The sequence below is a fragment of the Suricata suricatta genome, chromosome 6, assembly GCF_006229205.1.
Source record: "Suricata suricatta isolate VVHF042 chromosome 6, meerkat_22Aug2017_6uvM2_HiC, whole genome shotgun sequence".
NCBI lineage: Eukaryota > Metazoa > Chordata > Mammalia > Carnivora > Herpestidae > Suricata > Suricata suricatta.
This window is the reverse complement of record NC_043705.1, coordinates 33314998-33328870: the sequence shown is the minus strand read 5'-3', so window position 1 is coordinate 33328870 and position 13873 is coordinate 33314998. Positions and strand designations below refer to the sequence as shown.

Genomic DNA, 13873 nt, shown 5'->3' with positions numbered 1-13873 from the left:
ATATGAAGTATGGTGAGTGCTATGAGAGAAAAGCATGGAGTAGCAGGAAAGCATATTAAAGAAGAATTTGACTAGGGATGGGAGGGTAATCATAAAGCCTACTTCTCTATTATCTGAGAGTCAGAAATGGAGAGAAGTAGATTCAAGGCATGTTGGTGACATAAAATCTCTGGGGCTTATGGATGGACTTGATATGGAGGCTGTGGGGATGTGCTAGGTATGAATATGTGCCTCCGATTTGCTCAGCCCTCCAAACTGGACATCCAGTTCAGTTCAAGATGAATTAGTGATGGTTTCCCAAGTTGTTTATTAGCTATTTGTACAGAAAAACTGCAGCATAGCAAGCCTGATTTTCCAAATAGTGAGATTCTGTCCATGAAAATAGGATGATAAGAGTGGATATTTTTATATTGACAGGAATCGGTTGGTAGCAGTCTCTATGATGCTTTCTTTAATACTCTCTCCCTTAATCTCCTGGTATTTCTATAAGGTTTCCATGGCTAGGTTTCCATGACACCACAACAGTTTCATCCATTCTGTTAAAAAATAATAATAATAAGTGGTCAGGAAGAAAAAGCCTGCACCTGAATGAATGCCTCATCTCTCCACCCCACAAAACACACCCCCCCCACACCCTTGCTCATAAGCACAGAGCTAGGTACACAGGTATTTAGAACAATCAGTTGCCTTGCCTACTTAGGTTAAAATAACTTTCGTATCTTAAAGACTTTTGTAAACCATCTGATTATTATTTATAAAGAGCAATTTCCAAGTTAAGTGTTCTTCCACTCTGGACTCTGAAAGTGATTCTCTTGAGATGTGTTGCTAAAGGCAGATGCTATTGTTTTACAAATTACACATGTGATTCCTCTCATCTCATCCTCCTCAAAGACCTGCTGTTATTTTATTATCTTGATTTCAAAAGCTAGTAGCAAAGGAGATTATTTTCAGAGATGTGTATGAAGCATAGATTTTTCCTTTTCCCTTCAACTTCCTTGTTCAGAATTTGTTAGCTAGACGGCTCTCCTGAGCTTGCCTTGTGATGGGTTTTATGTGAGATTTCCGATCTGTTTAACCTTCTGACTCCCTTCACCCATTTCCCTCACTCCCACCTCCGTCCTCCCCCCTCCCCCCACCTCTAGCAACCACCAACCTCTTCTCTATGAACCTGTTTTTATTTTAGATTCTACATATAAGCGAGATCACATGGCATTGGACTTATTTTACTTAGCATAATGCCCTTTTGGTTGATCCGTGTTCTCCCAAATGGCAAAATTTCCTTCTTTTTTCTGTGACTAAATAAAATTCTGTTGTGGGGGGGGGTGAGTGTGTGTGTGTGTGTGTGTGAGTGTGTGTGTATGTGCATGCATGCATATGTACAACAATTTATTTATCTGTTCATCCATTGATCTTTCTCTCTGACATGAATACTTTGGCTGAGCATGCATAGTTCACTCACAAGCTTCATGTCTACTCTCCAGATCCAAAGTGTCCTTCTGCAACATGGTGGGCTTTTGAATCACTGCCGTGGTGACTGGTAGATGCATGTCTATGTCAGTATCTCCAAGTCATAAGGCTTAGGTGACTAAACAAAGAGCATGTGGACTCAATCACTTCCTCCTTCCTCCTCAGACTGAAGCCTGTTGGCTTTTCTTAGGTGGGTGCACCTGTAGATGGTGCACATTTCTTGTGAAAACAGTTAAGAGGCTGTGCTATCTTCTCAAACTAAATACTCTGCCAGGCAGTGGCCACATAAAACATATTTAAACTATCAAAATTCTTGGGGATTGAAATAACAGAGTAAAGTCACAGCACCCTGTCTCACACCAGAGGTGTCATTCCGAGGTCTCAGAAATGCCCACGCTCGTTGTCATTGTCCTCAGTTTGCAACACATCAAATTTCTATTGATTTTCTCCTTTGTCTTCATAAGTCTGAAGTTTTATTAGCTCTATAAACACAATGGAAGCCTAAACCAGGAATGTCACTGGGACAGCCTTATGGGTCTAGCTGGGAAATTTGTACCTTCTTGATGTCTGCAGAATGGCCATATACCTTTATGTGTCTCAGTTTCATAAAGGGATTGATGAAGGAGCTCTGTGATGGACAGATCCCAAAAGTAAATGAACATGTCATTTTAAAAATCTCTTGGGGCGCCTGGGTGGCTCAGTCAGTTGAGAGTTCGACTTCGGCTCAGGTCATGATCTCACGGTTTGTGGGTTCAAGTCCCACATTGGGCTCTGTGCTGACAGCTCAGGGCCTGGAGCCTACTTTAGATTCTGTACCTCCCTCTCTTTCTGACCCTCCTCTGCTTGCACTGTCTCTTTCTATCTCTCAAAAATAAATTTTAAAAAAATCTCTTGAACTCTTCTACCACAGTTAGGCTTCGATCCCTGAACATGAATAAGTGACAATTTTAATAGGTGTGCAAAATATAACACAATTACCCAGTGGCTTTTTAGCATGTGATTCTTTATTTTTCTTGCAAATAACATGTAAGGGGAGCAGCTCTGACCTTGCTTAGAACTTTTCACAGGTTACCCATTGCATCTATGTCTTGCCATAGCTTACAGTGCCCTGCATATAACAGGCCCTGCTCTTCCTCGCTCCGTGCTCGGTTACTTGACCCTTTTTCTCTGTGGTTCAGCCACCCATCATCCTTTCACTTCCTCGACACCTTCATCTCTGTTCCTACCCCAGGGCCTTTATACATCCAGTTCCAGTGCTGAACAACTCACCCCACAAGCACATGCACACACACATTCACCAACCACTCTCACTCATCAATCACACACCCTCTTCTACCAAGTTAGCACCCAGTCATCCTTCGTATCTTAATTCAAGCACCACTTTTGCAGGAAAGTCTACCCTGTCCCTCCCAGGTTAGATTACGTTCTTATCTTATACATTGTCATAGAACCTATTCTTTTCCTTCAGAGCACCTGATTCAGCTGGCAATTATATGACCATTTGAGTAATTCTTTATCAATGGCATTCTCCTCCCTAGATTTTGTAAACCCTGTGCAAACACAGACTGGAACTGTATTTTGTTCACCCTCGTATCCTCAGCCTTGCATATGGAGCCTGGCACATAGCTGACTTATGGTAAATATCAGATGGATGGATGGATGGATGGATGGATGGATATGCCTACGTGCATGTGTGTCTTTCAGGTAATTGGGATATTGCCACTGTAACTTACCAAGCATATTTTCATTTTTCTTTAATTTAGACTTTTCTGATAAACAGAAAGTAGAAATGACACTACTCTTCCTATGAATCAACTTGTTTGCTAATTCTGCTTACGGAATCAGCATTAACTCAGTCACATAAACACCATGAATGATTCATAGGACTCTGGTTCGCATTCAAGGAAGAAAATCTATTTATATGACTTGTGAAAAGCATACAAATACCGTGACTTGTTAACCATGCATCTTTGTTCATTTCAACTTAATCACAAATCAGCAATCACCCCTCTTTAACACCATTAACACATCTTAATGTGCCAGATAAGTTACTCAATAAACCCATGTTTAAATACATTAGTAGTGACCAACTGAGTGTTCTGTTACACACTCTGGGCACTCAGCAGCAGCCGCCTTCCCTCCCCACCTCCCCGATGGAACGGCCTGTGGAATTTGGGACAGTTCCAAACAGATAGGATGAAGAGTACAAATACGTATGCTGATTCTTACGGAGAAATGATATGGGAAGGTCCCGTCACCCACTATTGACTGGTACAATACAGCTGGGAATGCATTTTTGATTGTGTACCAGATAATTTAAATAGTTGTAGAATGGAGAAAGGTTGATAAAAAGCACATAGGGAATCAGAGAGCTTAAAATAGTCAAGATTGCATACCAAGGCTGGGTTGAATTCTGGCTACTAACTGCTTAGGCCCATCCAAAAGCTGACTTAGGGAGAAATGGCCATAGTAGTATTCTGCTAGTAAAATTACATTTAAATATAGAAACTAAGGCCTTTTATAATTACCTTATACTTTGGTTTCCAAGTATGTTGTCCAGTCTTGCCTAAAGAGTCCAACAATCAAAAGAATCATGGAAAATGAGTTTTGTGATTCATGAAAAATGTGCTATAACATATTCTATAAAGATTCTAGTGGTGAGCTTTAGGGCAACAGATATCAAGCATCCCTAAGGCAAGCCTGATTATAGTTTTCATTTCTTTTAAAAATTTTAAACTTAGAATAACTAACACTTTAAAGCTTGAATTAATCTGCATGGATTTGCCATCATAGTAACAATTCTCCTAAATCTGTGGTTTTGAGTATTTTTAAAACTAAAAGTTATACATGCTTATTGAGATATGTATCCATATTTGCATATAAATATAGGGACATCTATATAGATAACTACATTAAGTAATACAGCTATTTATAAATTTAAAAATACCCTTCCTTTGCTCTTTCTCCGGCTGCATTATCATATCCTGTTCCCCCAGAGAAACTCGGGGCTAGCAATCTTGATATATTTACTTTTATTTTTACACAAATAGGATCCTACCATAGACACTATTCTGCAACCTACTTGATTTTCTTTGAAGATGTATTTTAAATGCCCCATTGAAGAAAGCTGGATGATGGGTCCACAAGATGTTTTTTCCCCTTGTACACTTTTTGCAGCATCGTTGAGTCCATTAATATTTCAAAATAAAATGTTTTTTTAAAGTAATTCACTCTTTTTTTTAAATGTATCTTAGTTATGATGTCACTTCAGTACATTATAACTGCCTCACTCTGTTGACTGTGTTACCAATATTTTATTATTTGGATATATGATTATCCTTTTCATTACTCTCCTTTTGATGGTATTTACATTGTTTTCAATTTCTCTGGTGTTACAATAAGGATTCAGTGGACAACTTTTGTGTACTTTACCTTTTGTACGTTTGCCTCTAGTTGTAACAAATTTGACAGGCTGAGCACCTCACCTGTTTCCATTTTTCTTGTGTACAGAGACATGTATCTAAACTTGACAGTCTTAGGTAATTGTGTCCAATTGTGTCCAGGGAAGTTTTATATTAGAAAATTCACATTGTTGTAAGAAACATCTGGTCAGAGCAAACGTAAACGAATTACTGAAAAGTTTGCGTCTACTCCCCCAAGTTGTCTTTGTGTTTTGGCCATGATTTCTCCCGGAGGGGACACATGTTCATCAGATCTTTCCTCTAGGACACCTGTGTGACTGAGCAGCCTTCAACCTTAACACACTCAAACAAACAAAGCCATCTGCAAGTTCAACAAAGAAGAAAGAAGGAGCTTCCCCAAGTTGGTTGAAAATACAGGCAAAAAATAATGAATTTATAAAATCCAATTGCTTAAAATGGTGCATGTGCCAGGCCTTCTAAATTTGGCACCAATTCCTGTTTGATAACCAAAGACAGACTTCATCAGAATTTAATACTCCATCCCTCACATGAAGTCAGACCTGTTTTGAATGTTAATATTTACCACCAAAACACATAATCCATATTTATATGTATTAACAAATTTAGGAGCTCTTACTATTGCTGGGCACTGTAACATAGGTATTGGAATATAAAAATAACTAAGATACCCTCTATACCTCCCAAAAACCACTCTATCCAGACCAGCAGTTTTTAACCAATTTTGCAGCCATGATCCCCTTTGAAGACCTGACGAAACCATGGAACTAGGAAAATGTGCATGTGAATATATACCCAGGACTTTACAAGTGATCTCAGCTAGTGCTTCAAGCTTGGGAGCTAACCATTCATCTATGGACCTCGTTTAAGATCTCTTGCAAGATGGGCCACTAGAAAAGTTTGAGATTATCCAGCTGTAAGGATCCTCTAGTGAAGAATCTAGTCAATACCTTATCATCTGCGGTGCTTCCTCCTATTGGTGCTCTCCTGTAGTAGTAAGCTGACCCCATTTCTGTCAAATAAGGCAATATGCTCAGAGAAATGATGTGACTCGCCCAAGGCCACTCAGCTATAAGCTGGAAGCATTCCAACCAGAATCTAGGTCTATGACATTTACTGTTTTGCCAAACAGAATAGACTACAAATATGAAATGCTATAAGCGTAATTTAAAAAACAAAAATCTTAGTGCCCATAACAAGTTGAAAAGTTCTAATCATCAGTATTATCTTTGTGCATGGACATTTTTAAATTTTAAGAAGTATTTCCCCCCTCCGACACCCCTAGTCTCTAGAAATAGCTTTCTCTTTCTCACTTAGTACTTGTTATACAATGAGTTCCCCCTGTTATATTTTGGATTCCTTGAAGACAGGGGCTATGGTTGGTTTATTTCCACTTCCTCGGTACCTAGCAAAGTGCCCGCCATAGACAGCACTCATTGCCTATTGAGTGAATTTGGATTGGGTTGGGTGAGTGAAAGTTCATTACACACACACACACACACACACACACACACACACACAAAGAGATTAAAGAGACTCGTTTCTACCAAATGTGTTCCTTGGTTCATGTCCTTCCTTTAAAGATTATCTCTAGGAAATGAAATGTGTCATCAGTTCATTGATGTATTACACTACTTTTTTCCAGCATTTTTTGTTCTCCTTCCTCTCCACACCCCTTTTCTTAGCTATCTGTGATATTCGATAAGTGGAACCAAGCTGGGCCGAGTCTAATTTAAACATTCAACACTAAGCAGTCTTTCACTTCACACAATCAAAAATTTTCCATGTTATATGCCAAAATACAAGAACCCGTAAGAAATAATTTAATTATTTAAATCAGTCGCAGGGTTTGGATATTTTTTAGCTGAAATCTTGTTGGGAAAAAAAAGGAAAAACCCAACTGTAACTTACCACCCAACCCAATCCAAATGACAACTTTTGAAGCATTGTGGTTGCTGGAACAGTAAGTGAATGGTTTAACCCCTCTTGGGTCTTAGAAACCATACCCAGGCTTGCCAAGAAGGAGGGAGGGAATAAATCTGCATGTTATTTAGCCACACTGAACTCCTTGAGGGCTGAGTCTATTTATAATCTATCTTTGTATTCTAAAAATAGTGTCTGGCATATAGTGAGCACTCAGGACTTTTTTGCTCCATTAAATTGGACTATACAAAATGTATACATGTCTGTAATACATGTTTCTATGGTATACACATTGTATAAATATCCTATGTGGGTGGATATCCTAAAAGGGCAGGCTATGCCCCAAATTGTCCCAAACACAAACTATAAAAAGCCCATAGTACTTACTAGCGTGTGACCACAACCCAAGTCAGTTATGTTGTAGAATTCTATCTGGTATGTGCCTATTCTGGTGAAAACCAGTCTGAATTCTTTACAATAATGTCTCTGAAACATTTCCCTAAGTCAAAGGATTAAATGACCGTTTAGAGGTGCTGCACCACGGAGACCACCCTCTCAGACACAGGAAGCTCCCCTACACCACTGTGAGCGGAGTATAGTTCAATATAGTGAATTGTAATCCTGCATGAGTGGCCTCTTCCTGCCATTCATGTTATCCTTGCTGTACAGTCCTGATCCACAATGGCTGATGAAGGTGGGTTCATGGTAGAGCTAGAACAAGCTAAAAAGTAGTAAAAAAATAATAATAATAAATAAAAAAATAAAAAAAACACCATGCAAAAATGGCAGCTTTATGAAGGTTCAATGTGTTTTTTAGGAAATGGTTGACAAAACCGAGGGTGAAATCAGCAGGTAATGGGGTTTATGGAAGCAGCCGTATCAAGAATCTAGGAAGCATCACTATAGGCTGAAAGGGTCACCTGCACCCACCTGCAGCTGGGAGCAACCAGGGACTGAGATAAGCCAGGTCTCAGAGGAATTGGAGGACCTGTGAGAGCGATTGTTAAAGCACAGTCCCAGGAACGTACTGGAACAAGTCCCATTTTCAGACATACATGCATACTCCCACCATGACATTCCTGAGTTTCCTGCTGCTTAGAAGCACCTAGTCATTTCAGGAACAATACGGCGGCCCAAGAGAAGGTCCTGACCTCCCTTCCTGTGTAAGTGACTTTTGCAACAAGAAACACTGAACTAGGAGGAAATATTTGGGGTTACTAACACTCAGCACACAATAATTTCACTTTCTCTAAAACTACCTCTCCCCATCTGGGGAGTGAAATCTGAGGGCTCTAAGGAAGGGGCCAGGCCAAATCCACACCTCTCTGCCTTGTACTCTTTGGACCCACCCTGGCTGGATTTAAATGTGGTCACTCTCCACCATCACCTAATTTAGCACCCTGGCACTTAATAAATATTTAACACTATCAAATGTGCTTGCAGGAAACAGCTTGGAAATGAATTGCTTCGTTTTTAAGCAGCTGCTTGGGAATTGTGCATTTTACAGAAACTGAGTTGACTTGTTAGTAAAAACAAATGATTCCATGTGTTACATGATATTTTTTTTAGTGTTAGTTTCAAAGCCACATGCCCCAGAAAATAGATCCCTTACTAAGAAGGAATGACTCAATTTTGTTATTAAAATGATGGTGTTATTCATCTGTTCATTCGGCAAATATTTGAGCACCTATTATGTGTGCAGTACTATTCTAGGCACTGAGAACGCAACAGTGAACAGGGCAGACAAGCCTTCATGGTGAATACATTCTAAAAAGCAAAAGTAAGTACACAAATAGATACTTATATGATGTCATGTACTGTGAAGAAAAAGAAAGTAGGGAAAGGGGATAAAGAGTGAGAAATGCTGTTTAACAAAGTAGAAGACATCCCAGAAAGATGACACTCAGTTGGAGACCAAAATAGAATGAGAGAACAAGACGTATGGATATCTGGAGAGAGTTTCAGGGAGACTGGAGAACAGGGGCAAAGGCCATATGATAAGGACGTCCTTGGAGATGTTCACGGAACATCACAAAGCCTGGATGTTTGGATGAGTGAGGAGGAAGTGAAAGATAAGGTTGAAGAGGTAGCAAGAAGTCACGTTTTGCCAGGGTTTACAGGCTCTGCTGAGGACACTGGCTGTCATCCCAAGTGTGATGGGAAGTCACTGGAACCCTTTGAGTAAGGCATGATCGCACAGAACTCTAGATTAATCACCCCAAACAACTTTCAAACTATCCAAGTAACAACCTTCTGTTTCCAGCCAAAGGTGGACTAGATATTTAGGGAATCCCTCATGTAATAGCATATCAGAAAGTGACAGCTCTACACTCCAAATGTATGTTGAACTGCTGTAAATATAAGACAGTTCCTTGCAAGCTAAAAATATAAGTGAAGAAGGTTAAGTAACCAGTGGAGTGGCATTTGCCATGGGCTTATCAGCTAATTCCTGGTGACTTAATATCTTTATTTTAAAAGGCTTTTCACCTAGAGAATGAAAGAAAACCTTGAGATAAGAGCAGAACAGTATAGTAGATCATGAGACTCATAGTTGACACCTCATTGGTTTAAAAAAAAAGGAGAAAAGAACCATCTTATAGTAGGAGCTGGTGGCAATAGATACCTGCTTGGGTTAAGTCCTTAGGTGGCATGTAAAAAAAATTGTTTAATATTTCTGAAAATTCCTAAATATAATGCAGTCATGTAGATTTGAGACCATAATTTATAAAATTTGTGTGGCAAATAAAAGAAAAAATTTAAACTGGTATGAGGTTAAGAGTTTCCCCAGAAGGCTGCTTCTACCAACACATATCCTTTTGGGAGTAAGACAGCCCTCATGGATAGTGTGTAAGAAAATATGAGATCACTACCCAAAAAATGCATGCAGAAATTAGCCACAGTGCATGAGAGATGAAATAAGTACAAACTACAAAAAAAAATTACAAAGTGTAGAATCAGACAAATCAAAATGTCTAGTAATATACAATGTATCAACTACCGAGAAAAGAATATTTGAATAAATGTCTAAATTAATAAAAGATGGTACTCAGTTGTAACAAAGAAATAAGAAATTCAAAACTGACCAGGCAGATATGAAAAAAAAACAATTCCTAGAATAAAAATATAAAAATTAAAATGATAAATTCAATGGAGTGATTAATAAGCAAATTACATATAACTCAGGAGAAAATTAATGAACTGGAAGGTACAAGATAATATCCAGAAAGAATAACAAAGAAGAAAAAGGGCTATAAAAATAAAGAGCATAAGAGACAGAGAAAATAGTGATAAAGTCTAGATATACATTCATTAGAGTTATGGAAGGGCAACATGGAATAGAAATATTTGAAGAGGAAACTGACTTAGAACTTTCCCAAATTGATGAAATTGATGAATGTCAGTGTTTATTCAAATTCAAAGATCCTAAGCACGATTTAAAAGAAGGAGGAAGAGGAGGGTGGGGGAGGAGAAAGAACTCAGTGAACTAAAGGAAAGAATACATGCTTAGACATATAATAGATACCACACCACTGACAGCAAAGGGAAAAGATCTGATTGTGTAGTTTTTAAAATCAGGAAAGAACTAGAATCTTTTCTAATAATAATATATGTGCCACTACTTCTAAAGCAGCAGTTAAAGGAAAATATACTGCTTATATTAGAAAATATGAAAGGCTATAAATTACCTAGCTAATTATCTACTTTGAGTGTTATGGAAAATTTTTAAGGGTAGTAGAAGAAAAGAAATAACAAATATAAGAGTAGAAGTTAATAAAATTAAAAAAAAACTTATTAGAAACGATCAACAAAACCAAAAGTTGGCTCTTTTAAATGACTAATAAAATTTACCATACAATAAGTAACTCACAAGATTGATCAAGGTAAAAATGAAAGAGAGCACAAAAAATATTATAATTGCAAACCAGAACATAATTAACATATCATGTAGACATTAAAAAGGTAAGAGAGTTTGACACAGGCTATATATTATATGAAATATATAAGGAGCTCTTACAATCCAATAATTTTAAAAAATCAAACAACCCAATAAAAATGAAAATGGGCATATGCATAAAATACAGAAAAACTATTTTAAAAACACATTGCAAAAGACCAAGTATAGGAAATGATATCCAACATTGTTGGTCATAAAAACACAATAAGATACACATAGAATGAGTAAAATTCTTTAAATTTGAAATTAATGAATGGAAGGAAGGAAGGAAAGAAAGAAAGAATGACATTTGTTTGATAATACCAAGTCCTGCCAGACTCCAGCTCCAGCAGGTCCAGGGCTCCCTGAAGGATGGACAGTGTCGGTGACAGGGAACGGGAGAGCCTCGGCTTCTTTCTGCTCACCAGGCAGGCATCTCTGCACTGCCTGGAGAGTCAGCCTTACTTATTGAAAAAATGTATGGGGTACAAAATAGAAGTGGCATTTGCCTTAGACAATAATTTCTGATAAATTCTTTGGTGTGTAAAACTTTCCCAGATCATAGATTGGTAGAAGACTCATGCATAATCTTTACCAATAGTGATTGAAGTAGGTGACTAGATGCTTATCACATGGGGAAGGTATCTTTAGTATTTAAATACAAGGGAATGTTTTTAGCATAGTAAAGGCAAGAGTTAGTTCTTTGTGAGCAGGGGTCAATAGCCTGTCTTTCCAGGGGAAGAAAAACAGGTTTTCTCAGGAAATGTAACATTTGTTCCTATAATCACAAAAGAAGAAACTCCCATAACAACATTTTTCATAAGGTACAGTTCACATATTTTTAGCATAAGAAGGCAAGTCATTCCTAATATCAGTCAGTCAGGCACCTTGGGGGTCGGTGCTCAAGCAGAAATTGAGTGGGGTTGAGTGGGTGAAGATGCTGGTCGGCATCTGATGGTGGAAGGCCTTATAAACCCACCTTACCTCACAAGGAGATTTTTGCTCAACTTATGAATTCAGAAAAACTGGCTTCCTGCAAAGTGTGACAAGTTATGTATGGTAACTGGAATTTTATATATCACTAATGGAAATACAAAATGGTACAGCTACTTTGAAGAACACTTTAGGAGTCTCTCAAAAAAGTTAAGCATATACTTCCTTTGTGACCTAGGAGTTTCATTTCTCGTATCTACCCAAGAAAAATAAAATCATATGGCACCAGAGTACTTGTACACCATGTTCAGAATAGCCATTATACACAATTGCCAAAAAGTAGAAACAACCCAAATGTGCATCAACAGGAGAATGGATTTAACAGGTAATAGAGCCAGGCAATGGAATATTACTCAACAAAGAGAAGAAACTAACATAAGAGCATGGATGAATTTCAAAAACATCATGCTAAATGAAAGAAGCAGTGTACAAAAGACTAATTACCAAGTGATTCCATTTATATTAAGTTCTGGAAAAGATAGGGGCAGAAAAGAAATATATGGCTGCCTCATGGCAGGGATTAAATAAAAAGGGGTATAAGAATTATTTTTCAGGTGACCAGAGTATTCGAAAGCATACTTAGTGATATTTCCATGACTGGACGCATTTACAAAAACTATTTGAATTCACACTTAACACAGATGAATTTATGGCATTTAAATTACACACAAAAAATTGTAAAGATGCTAAAAATGAAATGATGAGAGGATATTATTAACAACACTATGTCAACAAATATGAAGATGTATGTAAAATAGATAGTGAAAATTGCCAAAACCTAGAAAAAATAGAACACTTAAAGAGCAATGGTACTATCATCTTTAATAAAGATCAAACAGTAGTTACAAATCTTCCTTGAATATTATGTAGGCTCCAGACAGTTTTACAAGTGAGTTTTACCAAATTTTCAAAAAGCAGATCATTTTCATCTTAAACTATCCAGAAGACAGAAAAAAAAGTCGGAAGGGAAACCCTCTCCAACTACTTTTAAAGACTCATATAACCTTGATAGAGAAACTGACAAGAGAAATTGGAGAAAGGAGAATTACTCTCTAATCTCATTCACGAACATAGATATAAGAAATCCTAAGCAGTATGTTAGCAAACCAAATTAAGCAAGATATAAAAAACATAACTCATAACTTAGGTTTTGGGCTTATTCCTAAAATGCAAATTTAGTTCAAATTTACAAAACTCTATTAATGTAGTTTACCATATCATCTAGTGACGGGAGGGGGCATGTGATCATTACAATAGATCAGAAAAAGGAGTCAATAAAATCTACCCCCCATCATGATAAAACCTCTTAGCGAAGTAGAAACGGTAAGGAGCAGTCTTAACCTGATAAACAGTAACTATAGAAAACCTGGAGCCATTATCGTAGTCAGTGGAGAAACATTACAAGTACCCCTGTTAAAATAAAAATCAAGATAATATCCTCCATCACCACTGTATTCAATGATATGTTGGAGATCCTAGACAGAATAGCAAGCAGAGAAAAAATAAAATAAAATATATAAGCATTGAAAAATAAATAAAACACCCAACTGATATAACTATCTACAAAGCACAGAAATATCTACAGACAAATTCTTAAAATTAACAAGAGAGTTTAGCAATATTACTGATAGAGGATCAATATACCAAAGTCATTAGCAAATCAAGTTGCCAGCCATAAGCAGGTAGAAAATTTTTATTTTTAAAAAGATAGCAGTAGCTATTAAGCTACTAAAATATAAGGTATTGAAAAACAATACCCACAAAAGATGTGTAAAGCTCTGTGTAGAAAATTATAAGCCTATTGAAAGGATATTGATTTAAATGCTGGCCATGTGCCAGGCACTCTGCTGGGTAGTAGAAATACAAAGGCTAGTAAGATGTACTGTTCCCACTTTCCAGTGCCAACAGGCTGGTGACAGAAACTGTGCCCAAGCAAATGGAGGCCACACCTTGGAGCAATGCAATGGAGGTGTGTTTAGATATGATAACAGGGATGAATCATGGTTATGTGGATCAGAAAAGAGGCATTCACAGTTGGAGATACTTCAGTGCTTACTCTGCAGATGAGTAGGGGATTGCCGAGAGAGAAGGCATAGGCAATGCTTGCAAAGCAGAA

General features: G+C 37.6%; 1 long non-coding RNA gene across 1 annotated transcript in view; it reads right to left on the bottom strand.

Annotated features, from left to right (window-relative positions):
• Positions 1 to 283: 283 nt before the first annotated feature.
• The window catches only part of LOC115293205, a 21375-nt gene continuing 7785 nt past the window's right edge, over positions 284 to 13873 (bottom strand). The window contains exons 2-3 of the long non-coding RNA XR_003909419.1: positions 3996 to 4033; positions 284 to 536 (exon numbers count right to left, since the gene is read on the bottom strand). This is a non-coding gene — a long non-coding RNA (uncharacterized LOC115293205). The remainder of the gene's footprint in view (positions 537 to 3995; positions 4034 to 13873) is intronic.